The sequence below is a fragment of the Dermacentor variabilis genome, chromosome 1, assembly GCF_050947875.1.
Source record: "Dermacentor variabilis isolate Ectoservices chromosome 1, ASM5094787v1, whole genome shotgun sequence".
Classification (NCBI taxonomy): domain Eukaryota; kingdom Metazoa; phylum Arthropoda; class Arachnida; order Ixodida; family Ixodidae; genus Dermacentor; species Dermacentor variabilis.
Window position 1 is genome coordinate 37,858,479 of NC_134568.1, and position 16,169 is coordinate 37,874,647.

Sequence of the window (16,169 nt, forward strand, 5' to 3'; positions counted from 1 at the left end):
TAGCATTGCGCCTGAACTTTTCGGTTGGTGTTCCAACTATACGCGGGTCCGACTAATATTGATGTCATGGTATACATTAGTCGTCGTTAGTGACGTCATCTTATGCGTTAGTTGGGAGAGCTTACCTACTAGTTGCCTTGGTACTTTATCCCCCACTTCAACTGATGCTTCTGAAATCAGAGTACTTGCGGTTGTTGTTGTTGTTGTAGCCTGTGATGCGTGTGGCTCCTACCCACGATGGGGGATTGGCCAAGAAATGGGTGGATTATTCGAAATTATTATGGAGCATAAATTTCCTAATAGCTATTGAAATAGCATTTAATAGCGCAGAATTACATGTTAAATAAAATCAGCGAGGTCAATTGAATCATTAATAATTAATTTAAAAGTAAAAACAAAAAGAAAAGATTTAGCCGGGCATTCGTTTAGATTCCGTAAGGAACGTTCGGACAGCGAAGCATGCATCCCTGTGGCTGAATCCCAAAGTGGACGCCCCGAACGAAAGAATTGTAGGTTCTGTCAAGTCCAGGCCAATTCTTCGAAAAGGTATTTCCAACCATCTTTTTCTCACCGCAGTAAAGCGGCGGCAAGATAGAAGAAAGTGGTGTATCGTCTCTTCCTCATTACAAAAAGAAGAGAGGGGGGAGGGAACCAAACCCGACCTGTGTAAATAGAAATTCAGCGAGGGTATGCGGCAGCGTAATTTGGTGAGGCAGACCTCAAGCATCTTTGTGTCACAGGATTCGCTATGCCAGGGAAATGCCAGGTGCTTATACTCTGGAGAAGCAGTCAAATGTGGGTCTGATAAGGCTAATCTTATTGATCGCATCCGAAATCTTGCCACCGTGATCTGTGCTGCCACTGGTAGAATAGGAAGAACAGGGCCGGATAGTGATGCATTTGCCAGTGAATCAGCAGTTTCATTAAAAAACAAACCTTTATGCCCTGGCACCCAAATCAAGTGAACACATTGCACATGGGCTGGAACTAGTAAGTGGAAGAGTTTTAGCATGGGTGACTCATTAGTAGCGGTAAGGCAAGAGCATACTGAAAGGGAGTCAGTCAGAATGACAGCCGCTGTAATCATTGGGTCTAATTTACGTAAAGCTAGGATTACTGCTAACAACTCGGCCAGAAAAATAGGCACAAAATCAGGCAACCTTAAAGAAAAAGACCAGTCGAGTGCAGGACAAAATATTCCAATCCCAGCTTTTTCCTCGCACTGTGAGGCATCTGTTGCAATGATAACGTTTGTTTCTAGGCTGCTTAGGTGGTCTTGCAACATGGCGTTTAAGATGCCGTAAGGGAGTAATTTCGCGTGGTTTGGGAAAATGTCATCGAACCTGATCTCTGGGTAATTTGGATGCGTATTATCATGAAGCACCTCGCGAATTTGCACATTTAGTGGTTCAAGTAATGTTTGCACAAATATAATCTGTGGTCTATGAAACCTGGGCCAATGAATAGGAAACCCGCCGTGGTTGCTCAGTGGCTATGGTGTTGGGCTGCTGAGCACGAGGTCGCGGGATCGAATCCCGGCCACGGCGGCCGCATTTCGATGGGGGCGAAATGCGAAAACACCCGTGTGCTTAGATTTAGGCGCACGTTAAAGAACCCCAGGTGGTCAAAATTTCCGGAGTCCTCCACTAGGGCGTGCCTCATAATCAGAAAGTGGTTTTGGCACGTAAAACCCCAAATATTATTATTAATGAATAGGAAAAAATAAATCTGGATCAGAGAGGAAAATAATTTGAAGGCGGTTTAATGGGGATTCATATAGCGTTAGGAAAGTCTGAACTGTCAGAAGGTGAAATCGGCATATTATGTGTGGGATTCTTGCCTCCAGGTATAATACGGCATTCGAAACGTATTTTGGGAGGCCTAAGCACAGACGTAGCGCCTCTCGTTCTAACAAAACTAGCGGCCGAAGCTTGTATGCTGGAACACCTGAGAATAAAACGCATCCAAATTCTAACACCGTACGAACATACATCTTATATACCATCAAGAGGGATTTTCTTCGCATACCTGTTCTTCGGTTGCTCAACTTGCGCAAAATGCCCATTGAACGAGCTCCTTTTGTCGCAATATATTCAATATGCGGCCGCCAGTTAAGATTTCCGTTGTAAATAACTCCAAGGTATTTTAGTGACTCTACTTGTGGGATATCTTCGAGATGATAGTTAAGCGATATGTATACTGGGTCTTTAACGGGAAAAACAAGGGTAGCACACTTATTAGCGTTCAGCTTTAAGTGTAAGCTATCCAGCCAGCTTTCCAGTACCCTTAGATACGACTGCAGTATTTCGTAAAGAGAGTATATGTCGCTAGCCATACCAAAAAAGGCAATGTCATCAGCATAAACGTATGTACTGACACCTGGGTGAACGGGGATTCTGCTCAGTAAAATATTAAATAATACTGGTGAAAGTACCGATCCCTGAGGCACACCTCTTGTTTGCTTATATTTACTGGAAGAATAGCCGCTTCGAAAACAATATAACTCCCTGTCTTTTAAAAATTCATGCACCCATGCTACAATATAGCCTGGAAAGCAATGGCTGTGTAAGCGATTCGTTAAAATTGTATGTTCAATGCTGTCATAGGCTTTGCATATATCTAACGTAACTAGAGCCGCGTATTGTTTTTTCTGTCTGGCGATGTTAATGCGACTTTCAAGGTCTACATGCGCGTGCCATATTTAATAGGCAGATCGAAATCCAATTTGACACGGACTCAACAATCGATTGTCGTCAATAAACTCTATTACATGTCCGAGAAGCACTCTTTCAATAAGTTTCACTATGTTTGATGTCAACGCAATTGGTCTGATGTTGTCGGTAGTATACCCTGCCCCTTGTTTTTTAAGTAACGGAATAATTTTGGCGATCTTCCATTCTTGTGGAATCCATGCGTTACTAACAGAGTAGTTTAGCAACTTCAGAAGCTCACGTGGAGCTTCTTGAAAGAAAATCTTTACCATTGCTTTTGTTATGCCGTCCGGGCCAGGCGCTGTAGTTGGCAACTGTAACATAACCTTTGCTACTTCCGAATAGGATATTTCCTTGTAGCCCGAGAATGCAGGAGAAGAAACAGAAGTTTGAAGGCGCGTTGCGAACCGACTCTCCAGTCCTTTAGCCAGTAGTTCTAAGGACTCCTGCATTTCCTGTGAGGTATAGACGATTGAGTCTACATTATTGCTCATTGGGAGTTTGTTTCTAAAACGAAGGTAATTAAATAAAGCACGTTTGTTTTTGGATTTAGATAGATAATCAAAATGGTTCTTATCGTACTCATCTTTTGCATGTTTAATAGTACGTTTGAATGTTGCCGAAATAAATTGATAATCTTTCCAATTTTGTGGGCTCTGAATATGTAGAAGTTTTTTCCAAGCAGCTTTCCTTCTATAAACTCGTGTGCACTCGCTGTTCCACCAGGGACTAGACTAGGAACGCTTAGCTGTCTGAATTACAAATTCAGACTTTTGTCGGGACGTCTGTAATGTTGAACAAATATTCAAGCCAGTTTCTTCGTCATTACTATTAGTTAGTGACGCAATGGTGGACCGCAAGCAGTCTTTATATTTTTTGCAGTTCACAAATATTCTGCCTTGTCGTTCAACTGATGTTAATGGGCATGCAATTTCAAAGTATACCGGGAGATGATCACTGTTTGTACAGAAATAAATCGTTGTCCAAGATGTCACACTGACACTTGTGCCAGAAAACATCAAATCTAACACTGAGCGAGATTGTCCGCGGACAAATGTAGGTCCTCTGATATTAAGGCATGAAAGGTTCTTATCTATGGTCCAGTTCCACAGACGTGTCCCACCTGAATCTGTTTTGTAACCCCAAGACACGTGATGCGAGTTGAAGTCACCAGTTAGAATGACGTCATTTTTGCAGCTGGCAAGCGCACTATCCAATTGGTATGTACTGTGCACGCCAGTAGGGAAATAAGCATCTATAATTGAAAATGAACGGTAGCCTCGGATGCTAAGGTGCACTGCCAAAATTTCACATTCCGGAGACATTAACTTGAAGGCTGTTTTCGCCTTATGACAGAATTTAGACGACAACAAAATCATTAAGACACCTCCTTGTGAAAGGCGATCTAATAGAAAAGATCGAAAATCTTTAAAATGAAAATTTTTCTCAGGAGTGAGCCAGGTTTCTTGTAAGATTAAGACGTCAGGATTAAGATGAGTTGTTAAGCAATATAAGTCTGTTGAAGCAGAAAACAGGGAACGACAGTTCCACTGTAGCACTTTTAAAGACGCTATGGTGATGATCTAATTGATATAGTTACTTCAGCGACTACCGTCGCATTGAACTTCTTGAATTCCAGAATGAGAAATTGGATTACCCTTTTTGTTTTTGGTAAATGGACAAGAAGCAGTTACTGGAGACCCAGTTCGCTTTTGCGGCCTGGTATCATGACCTGTTTCCATGTCGACCTGCGAGTCTGACTGACGCGAAGAACAAGGATCGGATCCAAGAAATGTTGGGTCCGATGTGGTACTCGGCACTAGGACTGAACTGGCTACCTGTTCCGCAGCACAAGCAATCGATTTGGTGATTGGTGTTGCAGCTGTGCAAAGATGTGCAAAGAGCAGCAGAGATGATGAATAGGCGGTGGCGATGGCGTCTGCTCGACGGCCTCTGGCACTGAAGCTCGCAGTGTCTGGCGGTGGACTTCCAGTATCGTAGCTGTAATGTATACCCAGCAACTCGGCCAATTATAAGCAGGTTTATTCCTCCAGATTAGTAGCCGCTGGTACGAGGCCCATAAGCTACCCATAGTCAATGCCGGAGTGCTTCCATCTTGAGCTGCACCTTTCCGATTCTGCTGATTGTCGTGTTGGTCTTCTTAATTACACTACCTGTAACACGCCATCAGATATGGTTAGGGAGCCCAGTATAGCGTGAGGGGCTGCACTGAGATGCAAAGTATAACAAAATGGCGGTTCTTCGTGTATGGTTTAAGAAGGGACCCGCTGCCCTTTAAAAAGAAAAGCGTCGAGGTAGCTTATCTTGCCATGCACTCATATCGGAGAAATTTTGACTTTCACAGAAAAAAATAAACCGAAGGAAGCTTCTGGTTCCCAAACCAGAAGCGTCAGAAGACATGAACGAGTGCCTTAGAATATCGAATGCTCTTAATATAAAGCAGTGGTTGATGTGAAATTCAGCGGCAAAAATGCTTTGGCATTTTGTCTGCTACAGGCATTACGAGAGTTCATGCCAACATCAGTGATGTAACTCTTGTCGAAAGTGTAATTTCGTGTTCCTGCCGTACAACGGCAGCAGGGCTGCATTCATCATAATAGTCTTTCCGACAAACTAATCTGATACTTCCACGTGAATATGGCAACTTGAACTCCCTTAAATTCAACTTTCTCAACTGAACACACGCAGTTTGGATCGACGCAGCGTGAAAAGATCTCCAGTAGAAAACGGCGTAATGCTTTGAATTCCGCTACCATGACCCAGAAGTTTTGACGCAGCTCACAGGGCGCACTCGTTATCGTTGCCAGACGTCTTCCTCCGGAATCGCAAAGCGCCAAGACGAAACCGGATGCGTCCGGTTTCCGTCACTTTGCTTCAGAGGTGCTGGATAAACCTACTGGCCTTGAGTCTGCACGTGTCGGAAGCAGCACTGAAATACGGCAGTCTACAAACGCAATGCAGATGGTGAAAGGCATGGATGACACAAAGCGCAAAAGACGCTGGACAATATCTTCCTACATCCAGACTGGTTACGGAAAAAAATCTAACGAAAATGATGCCGCCCCACTAGAGACGCGGCACGTTTTTGAATTTCGCGGGCTCTTGTTCAGGTTTGGAAAAAACAATTGCATAGCACGTTTTGAGCAACAGAAATCTGCATGGCGAGTTTTTCATGCAGAATGGCCTACAATTTTCTCTATAACACTTTTAATATGAATATAATAATTTATAATGGATAGTTGTGTCACCATCATCGTCATCAGCCTATATTATGTTCACTGCAGGACGAAGGCCTCTCCCTGCCATCTCCAATTATCGCTTTTCTGCGTGAACTGATTCCAACTTGGGCCTGCGTATGTCCTAATTTCATCACCCCACCTAGTTTTCTGCCGTCCTCGATTGCGCTTTCCTCCTCCTGGCACCCATTTTGTAAATCTAATGGTCCACCGGTTATCCACGCTAGCATTACATGGCTTGCCCAGCTCCATCCTTTCTCTTAATGTCGATTAGAATATCGCCTATCCCCGTTTGGCTCACATCCACACCGCTCTCTTCCTGTCTCTTAACGTTACGCCTAAAATACTTCGTTCCATCGCTCTTTGCGCGGTCCTTAACTTTTTCTCGAGCTTCTTTGTCAACCTCCAAGTTTCTGCCAAGTATGGCAGCACCGGTAGAATGCATTGATTGTACACCTTTCTTTTTTTTTTGGTAATGGTAAGCTTCCAGGCAGGATCTGACAATGTCTGCCGAATGCGCGCCAACCCATTTTTATTCTTCTGTAAATTTTATTCTCATGATCAGGTCTCCTGTGAGTAATTGACTTAGGTAAACGTAATCCTTCACAGACTCTAGAGGTTGACTGGCGATTCTGAACTCTTGTCCCCTTGCCAGGCTATCGAGAATTATCTTTATATTCTGCATATTAATATTCAACCCCACTCTTACACTTTGTCCGCTAAGGTCTTTCTACACTCTTACACTCTGTCTGCTAAGGTCGCTAAGTTTGTCCCCAGTGTCGCTTAACAGGACTATGTAATCTGCAGACCGAAGGTTGCTGAGATATTGGCCGTTCATCCCCCCTCCTGAGCCTACCCAGTTTAATCGTTCGAAGACTTCTTCCGAGCATGCAGTGAATATCATTGGAGAGATTGTGTCTCCTTGTCTAACTCCTTTCTTTATAGGTATCTTTCTAGTTTTCTTGTGGGGAATCAAGGTAGCTGTGGACTGTCTCTAGATATTTTGCAAGATATTCACGCATGCCTCCCGTACTCCTTGATTACGTAATACCTCTATGATTGCTGGTATTTCTACTAAATCAAATGCCTTTCCATAATCTACGAAAGCCATATAGAGATGTTGTGATCTGCAGACTTCTTGGTTACCTGATTGATGACATGGATGTTATTCATTATAAAGTATTCCTTACTGAAGCCTGCATGTTCTCTTGGCTGACTGAAGACAAGTGTTGCCCTTATTCTATTAGAAATTTTCTTGGTGAATATTTTTATACAGTACTGGAAGTAAGCTAATGGACGAATAATTTGTTATTTCTTTAAAGTCTCCCTTTTTGCCATTAGTATAATGTTGGCCTTTTTCCTGTTCGTTGGAGCCCTTGGATTCGTGAGAACTTTCGTATAGAAGGCCGTAAACTTTTAAAGCATGATATCTCTTCCATGTTTGATTAAATCGATTTTTATTCCATCTTCTGCTGCTCTTCCTCGTTTCATGTCTTGCAAGGCCCAACTTCATCGCCAGTTATAAAGGGACCTCTGTATCCTGTTTATTACTACTTCGAATGGAGGTAGCGTGGCTGCTCTGGGTCAGTATAGAGCTATTCAGCTGCTTTTACTATATCGTAGAAATTGCTGATGATATTACTCTGCTTATCTTTCTGGGCATACATCGTCGACTATACTATGCCACATTTTCTTCCCACTCTTTTCATACTGCCTCCATTTTTTTACGGCTTCCTCAGTCTTTTTCGCGTTATAATTTCGAATATTCCTTCCTTTCTTCTAGTTAATCAGTTTCGACAGCTCCGCGAACTCTATCTGATCTCTTGAGGTGGACACTTTCATTCTTTGTCGTATCTTTATTAGGTCCTTTGTTATTTAGGAGAGCTTGCCTACTGGTTGCCTCGGTGCTTTACCTCCTACTTCAATTGCTGTTTCTGAAGCCAGTCTAGTTACGGTTTCGTTCGTTACGTCTATGTCATCTTCATCTCTCTGTTCGAAGGCTGCATATTTGCTTGCAAGTAGCAGCCTGAATTTGTCTGCTTTTACCCTTACTGCCTCTAGGTTGACCTGTTCCTTCTTGACTAATTTTGCTCTTTTTCTCTTCAGAGTGAAGTAAATCCTAGACCTCACTAACCTATGATCACTGGACTTAGTGCTTCATAACAATTCTACAACCTGCACTATGCTGGGATCGGCAGAAAATATGAAATCAGTTTCATTTCTTGTTTCTCCATCAGGGCTTTTCCAGGTCCACTTTCTTTGCTACGCTTCCTGAAGAAGGTATTCATTATTCGGGGCTTACTGCTTTCCGAGAAGTCTACTAGCATCTCTTCTCTAATGTTCCTAGAATTTGCCATCAATTGAGTTGCCAACTGCTTGTTCACCAGCCTGCTTTTTGCCCACTTTTTCACTGAAGTTTCGCATGACTACATTATACTGAGTTAGCATTTTTCTCACTGCTAATCTAACATAATAAAACTATTGTATTTCTTCATCATTCTGAGTGGAGGTTGGACCGTAGGCTTGTACGAATTTTATGCTATGCCTCGTATTTAGCTTTATTCTAATAATATCTCACATAATGCCTGATCGTTACTCAAAGAGTCGTGCTAAGCTAGTTTCAGTCAAAGAGGTTCGTTTGTTGAACGTTGCTAGGTTCAGTTTCCAGTGGCGACCTCTCTGGGTTCAGAGATGCTTAGCACCCTCTGCTGCATTGCAGCTCTGACCGCCACCTTAGTCAGGTGGCCCGCAGCTTCTGGGGACTGAAGGCTGTGGGTTTATTGAAGGAGTCATGAGGGAAGTAGTGGCCGAATACTGCACCAAGGAGGCCAATTCCTGTTCTGGTGAGGGAGTGTGTTTTGTTCAAGCGCAGTGGGCCCTCCTAATTTGCTTGCACCTAGACTAGTATAGCCCCACTGGCTCTCGGCGCTTTCTGCCGGTGCCAGGCGCCGTTTCAAGTCAGGAGATGTAGCGCACCGGAGGAGTATTCGAACGTACGGCCTTCTGCTTAGAAGGCCGACGATAAAAAAAAAGCTAGAATTTGAACTTTTGACTATAGCAACCGAGCATCCGAGATAGTTCAATCCGCTGACACTAAATGCGGCGAGGCCACCTTAAGGTGCCGAAGCCCAGCCCAGAGCAACGCAGATGCCCAAGAACTAACTCCAATTGTCCGCCATAGAGGGGTACTAAGTTGTGGTTAATAGTACTAAAGGTACTAAGACGATGGTAAGTTGTGATTAACTTATGCTATAAAGAATTGGGAAAGCTATCGGAGCGTTCCTCACTGCGATATGTAGAAAAGTATTTTTTGTTTGCGTCAGAAGCGAGCGCCATTGTCCTGTCCCTGGCGGCGTCGGTGGGGGCGGGGGAGAAAAGAGCATAAAGAAATGCTTAAGAAATTTATAACTCGTTCTGACAGCGCGGTTTTGAACTGCACGCGGACAGGCGACCCTAATGACGGTCAGAGCAAGTAGACATTTGCAACAAGCTTGGTATATGAAGCCGAAACCCACTCTGAACAGGAGCCCTATAACGTAAAACTATCCCAGTATGCTGTTAATCCAGTCTCCTGACGTCATATTTACGTAACCACCGACGCAAGCATTAAGCGGTAGCCCGCAGCCGTGCTTAAAAATCCTAATCAAGCGCGCTCCTCGTTTATATGAGGTCACTTTTCTTGCTTTCAAAGAGAATAACATTGCCTACGTTGGAGCAGATTTTCTGATCGAATTAACTGACAAGCGGCGAGGAGCACTCTCAAGTAGAAAAGGATTCGATGGGGCCGAAACTACACAGTGAAAGTAGATAGCCGGCTGAAGAGGGTAGTTCCGTTGTCTGTCATTGATCCGCTTTCCCTTACTAGGTTTGCGGTGGCTGGTCGAAAATCGCTGCGGCATGCAACGGAACATTAGAAGTGCCGCCAGAACGGGTCCTCAGCAAAGAAGAGTTGGCCAAGTGATGTCGGATACGTGCCGAAAGGGCTCGATAACGTCATCGTGCCACGGAAAAAATTCTATTATACGCAAATAAATTCATGCTCCACAGCCACTCCCAGTAGCTAGTGCTAGAGCAATCGGTGGGCAGCGGCCTCCCCTACTCCTTTCGGAACGGGACAGGGGCGACATAACGCAAAGGTATTCCAAATTTTTCTATTCCAATTCTGCAATCAGGCCTCCGCGATTGGTAAAAACTTTTTTGGACCACCCCCATTTTGGCTGTCTGTCATGCGACGTCACGAAAACCGCGATAGCTCTCAATCTGACATGACGTGTACGCACTCATTATGCATGATTCGACCGAACAAAAGAAAAATAATTATTTCTGACTCGACGCCTTTTTGACATTAACCCTCGGCTATTGGTCAAAAGGTTTCAGGCTGCACCCACTTCGCCTGTATGTCACTCGAAGTCACGAAACCGCAAAAACTCGTTGCGTCAAAGTGACGTGTATGCCTTAAAGATGCATTAATATGCCGAACAAAACTAGATTTTTTTCTGAATAGCCGGAGCCTGCCCCGTTCTGAAAAGAATAGAAGAAGGCTGCCGCCGATCACTGGCTACTCACAACTGCCGGAGAGCATTGGTGCATTTCCTTATAACAAAACTTCTTGCGTGGCCGTATAACGGCAGAGCCCTTTTGGTACGTATACGACATCGCTTTGCCAACTCTTCTTTGCGGCGGATCCGCTTCAGCGGCATTTTTAACTGTCCATCGCGCACCGCCGCGATTTTAAACAAACCGCCGCAAGCTAAGTAAGGAGAAAGCGGACCAGTCACAGACGCCGGTACCTCCCTCTTCATCCGGTTATCTTTTTTTTCAATGCGCTGGCTTGGCCCCGTCGAACCTCGCCTCTTGTCAGCCAATTAGGTAAGAAAAACCGCTCAATGTAGGCCATGTTATTCGTTTTCAAAGGAAACGAAAGTGACTTCCTGTAAACGAGGTGATCGTTTCATTGGACTGTTCAGGCAACCCTGCTGGTTACCGCCCGATGCTTGCGTCGGCGGTTGCGTAAATTTCACGCCAGGATACTGGAATAAAAACGTATTAGAACAGTGTTGCGTTATAGAGCCCCAGCCTGGCGCTATTCAGAAAAAAATAACTAGTTGTGTTCGGCATATTAATGGGTCGTTAAAACGTTCACGTCGCTTTGACGCTAAGAGTTTTCATAGTTTTGTGACGTCGCGTGACAGACAGGCGAAGTGGGCGCAACCCGAAAACGTTTTGTCAATGGCAGAGTATTATGGCGAAAAAGGCGTTGAATGAGAAATAATTATATTTCTTTTGTTCGGTCAAATCCTGCATGTTCAGTATGTACACATATCATGTGGGGCGTTTTCGCGGTTATCGTGACGTCGCATGAGAGACAGGCGAAGAACATTTTTTGACCAGTCATGGAGGGTTGATTGCAGAATTGGAATAGAAAAGTTTTGAATAGCTTTATGTTATAGCGCCCAACCGCTCAAACGCGAGCAGAACTTGACGAAATACAAAATATAGCTTGACTAGCTCCAAGCAGTGGCGAACATTACCTTCGTTCTGTTCCCCAGCTACGTGGAACTTGCATAATTTTCAACTTTGGTACAAGTTACGTGGGACACTAAGTGCATGACTGAAATCAACCAGTGGAATGGTCCAGCATTCAGTGTGTCAACCAGTGGAAACAACCATCTGAAATTACATTTCCGAAAGTTGATTTCTAACCCGGTCACCACAGCACAATAGCCCCATGCTGTAAACACTAATCCACGGACGCACGCCCTAGAAAGTCGGAATAAAACACTTTTGGAAATTTACCTTATGCAAGCCAGCTCAAAGAAGTCACGAGAGAACCGCTAAGGGAGCCCCTCTTCTGGACATCATCCCCTCCGTACGGCAGCATCCACTAGCCCGAAGGCCTTACGATTGTCTGCGCTCGCCTGTGCTGTCCCATTACGGCGCCCGGTAGTTATCGCTCCAAAAGCTCGTCCTTGAGGTATACCGGTTCCGCCTCGGCCTCTTATGTCCCGTCCCACGGCCAGCACAAAAGCCTTCCTTGCTGGCTTCTTCCAACATTCCCGGGAAGGAGAAGATATAGGCAATCTACCGACCGCCCTTGTGCTTTTCTTGCAACGTACGACGGACAGATACAGCGGGGAAACGTAGACTCAATTTCGCCTCTTTCGGTACATGTGCCTTTGTGCCTGCACTGATCACTTTGTCGCATATTGTGTCTGACGTCGGGCCGCAGATTCACCCTGTACCCTATCACGGCATCATCTTGTGCATGAGTCAGCATCAGCAGTGACTTGCCGCCTCTGCCACCGTCAACCGTGCCCATCATCGTCACCAGAAATTTATGGCGCGATATTTATTATTGCGATAACAATTATATGGACACACCTGGCGCATTTCTGCCGTCGTGGTTGGCGTCGCCGTCGGCGCGATGTTCCATAGAAAGTCCAAGGGCGATAACATCGTCGCTGCGCGCCGTATGCTCTTACGTGCGAGTGAAGGCGTCGAGGGTGAGCCGACGATGGTGGCTCAATCTCGCGCGCGCTGAGAAGGAAAGTGGTCAGGAAGCGCGCTACCTTCCGTCGCACGCACGGCACCGGGCAGAGGGGAGGGAGGGGGTAGGGCGTTCTACTCCGGCAGTCGCTGTGTATGGCGCGGCCGCGTGCGACCGCCCGGGCTCTATCTTAAAAGTGATGTGCGCTCTGTTCTCGCTGCTGAGTTCCAGTTGCAGCGAGATGCAGCATGAAGGAATTTGGTCGTTGCTAATGCCACGCTTTCCCCATCCAGCATTTTGACAGCGAGTGTGCGGGGTCGTCGAGTAATATGTGTTCATGTTTGTTTGTGTGCGCGTGACACCATGCTTGTTTTTTTTTAGTTAGTAAGCGAATGTTTACAAGTTTATACGGCTGATAAAACTACTATCGTTACTTCGCATAGATATCTACTAATTTGCTATTTCAAGCTACACTTGGACTTGCGGGTGATACTGCAACTTCTTTATCGCGATTGTATGGACGCTCCAAGCGAATTTTCGCCGTCGTCGTTACCGTAGGCGTTGCCATCGCCGTCGTGCTGGGGCTCCACACATATTTGTATAAATGTATGCTATTTGCTTATCTATGCCATATATGGAGGTTATATAGCACCATTCAATGACTAAAGTTGCTCAGACCAGGTGTTACGTTCTTGACAGAATTATATCGTCAAAATTTTGACAACGGCAGCCCGCAAACAAATTGCATAAAATATAACATTCACAGCGCATGCCTTTAGCTTGAACCTTCGAAAACTAATATTAAATGAGAAAACTATTAGTGCTCGCAATCGGAAAGTGATGTAATTTCACTGGTGGTGCAATTTCTGGACAGCGCCGTGGTTCCTGTGCGATGTCATTACAGGCCCTACCCGGCATGTTAAAAGGGTGCGAAAAATTATACCGCATCAGGGTATGTCGTCAGTCATCTGATCATCTTTGCCTTCACCATCTCCTTGCATATTGTTATTTTTTTTCTAGTCCGTCTGGAGCTAGAGCAAAGAGAGACTGCAATCTGAACAGTATGACTGGACCAGCACGTGGAAAACCAGCTGGTATAGATTATGCGGTTTCCGCGGCGTGACATCGCGGAGGCGCTGCTTCCTTTCCACTGCGATGTGACACAAGGCTCTCTGAGGATCTTATCTGGGGTGGTGCAGCCAGCGGGTAACGGTTAGAGGAAGAAAGCGGCGGGGACAAAGCGAGGACAGAAAAAGATCTAGCACTGACTTGAGATCCATCTCGTTCCTTCGAATGCTTGCGCAGCCGGGGATCCCAGTGGATTACGATCTTCCTTTCTTTTTCTATTGAGTTCATTGGGAAGTGCATCAGCTGCTTCGCAGATGACGTTGATGTTGAGAACTGTTGAATCTGTGCTATAGCGGTTCTTTCAGGTGCGGTATGCTTCTTTAGAATTTGCGTAAATAATGGCCGTCATAGCGCCATCACAGATCGTGCTGTTCGGTCGATCGTCTTGGCAGTAACTTGCAGCTCTACTTCCGTGTTATCTATGTAGGCGCTGCCGTACGTATTTGTTTGGCCACGGTATCGTTGCTAGCTGAGTTGGGATGGGTGATGGGGTGATGGCTCCTCTCAGGTAGACATGGTTTGGCCAGGATGGGTCTGTGTAAACGTCGACTACGCAAATTGTTCCTAAATCTTGGAGTGACTTCGTCACAAGCATTACTTTTTTTCTGAGCGCAAGCCTCACTAGAGAAATAATTGTATGAAAGCATTGGATGGAGAGAGAAACCACAGAAACTCAGAATATTAAAAAAATCGGCAGTGGCACTTAAGACTGCTTACATATGAGAATCCGAAAGCATTGTACCGTTTGCACACCGCGGAACGCCATGAATGCGTTCATGTTATGCACTCATGACGTGGAGTCATCTCCTCCCCATTTCTTAATCGTCAGGTGCCCAACGGCGCACGCACTAGGCCGCACCTTTAGTCAGCCACGTGGCTGAGGCATGACGTGTGCAATGACGCACGCACTAGGCACACCTTCAGCCAGCCAGAACCATGGAGTCGCCATGGCGTTGGGGAAGCGTGCGCATTCCAGCCCAGACCGACATTTACAGACTTTTCAAAGCCGTTCCTTTACTATGTTTACAGGAACCTCCCTGAAAAACTTTTGACTTCAATCCGAGCATATTTTGATTTGCTTTTGCTCGTTGCGCTGTCGGCCATTTTTGGTACGATCTTTCGGTCACGCCCAGGCCAACGGAGTTTCGCGTTAAATTATTGCCGAAATTTTAATGCGAACGCATTAAAATTCCGGCAGAACACATGTCCCGATCAGTGCCGACGGTAATGCAATTAGCACTGATGCAAGGTAGCGATACGCTGCCTTTATTTCGGAAGAAACGCTTACTTAAACTAGTTAGTGGTCATTGTGAGACTTTCGTTGCGTCCGCTATACGCGACGTACACTGTATCTGGTATCGACCAAATTTGTTATAGCGCTCGCTTGCCAAGGTGGTTCATGAGCATGACGTAATGAGGACAATGGGCCAACAATGAGTGGGTGATGACGATATCGTGACAAGTATATCACCAAGACTGTATAACGACAATGGTGTCATGACTACAGCTCATGACAGCCGGATGACGAAGCTGCAATGACAACGATAGAACGACCATTACGATCACAATATAGCAACGAATGCATGACGACGACTGTCTGACGACGACGCAATGTCGATGATAGCAAAAGATCGCACCATAATCACGATTGAAGGACGGCAGCATGATTACAATAGAATGGCGAAAAATGACGCAGATAGCATGACGAAAGCAGTATGAAGAAAACGGTACGTAGACAATTGGATCACGTTTCTCAAGTGATGACAATGGCAAGACGACAGAGTTACGACGAAAACATCACTGCACTCGTATAACAATGATTGCGTGACGACGACGGCATGACGAGAGTCGGCTGACGCATTTAGAAAGAAAACGATGGAACGACTATGACAGCATCACGATGACGTATGACAGCGAATGCGTGACGATGGATGCATGACGATGACTCAGTGACGATAGCATGATAAAAGTGTGAGGGCAATGGGTTGACTACGAGAGTGTGACGGCGATGGCGTGAAGACGACTCCATAACGAAAATCAGATGACGACGAAGGAGTGACGACGACGGCACCACGATGGCGGTATGACGACGATATGACGAAGATGGCGCGATGACGTCGGCATGACGAGTGCCGGAACACAAAGCCAGAATGGCAACAACACAATGTCCACGACGGCCTCAAGAGCACGAGCCAGTCACCCAAGATATCAGGCAACTTGGGCCACTGGGTCGACGAAAAAGGCATGGAGACGACGGCATGACGACAGTCAGGTGACGAAGCTGAATGAAGGCGATGGAAAGACCACGACGTCATTACGACTACGAGCACATATCCAATGGCCAGCCCTGGAAATAACTTGGCCCACTGGCTTGGCGTAAGAGGATAGATAGATAGATAGATAGATAGATAGATAGATAGATAGATAGATAGATAGATAGATAGATAGATAGATAGATAGATAGATAGATAGATAGATAGATAGATAGATAGATAGATAGATAGATAGATAGATAGATAGATAGATAGATAGATAGATAGATAGATTCAACACTGCTGAAGTAGGTAAATGCTAAACGTATTAATA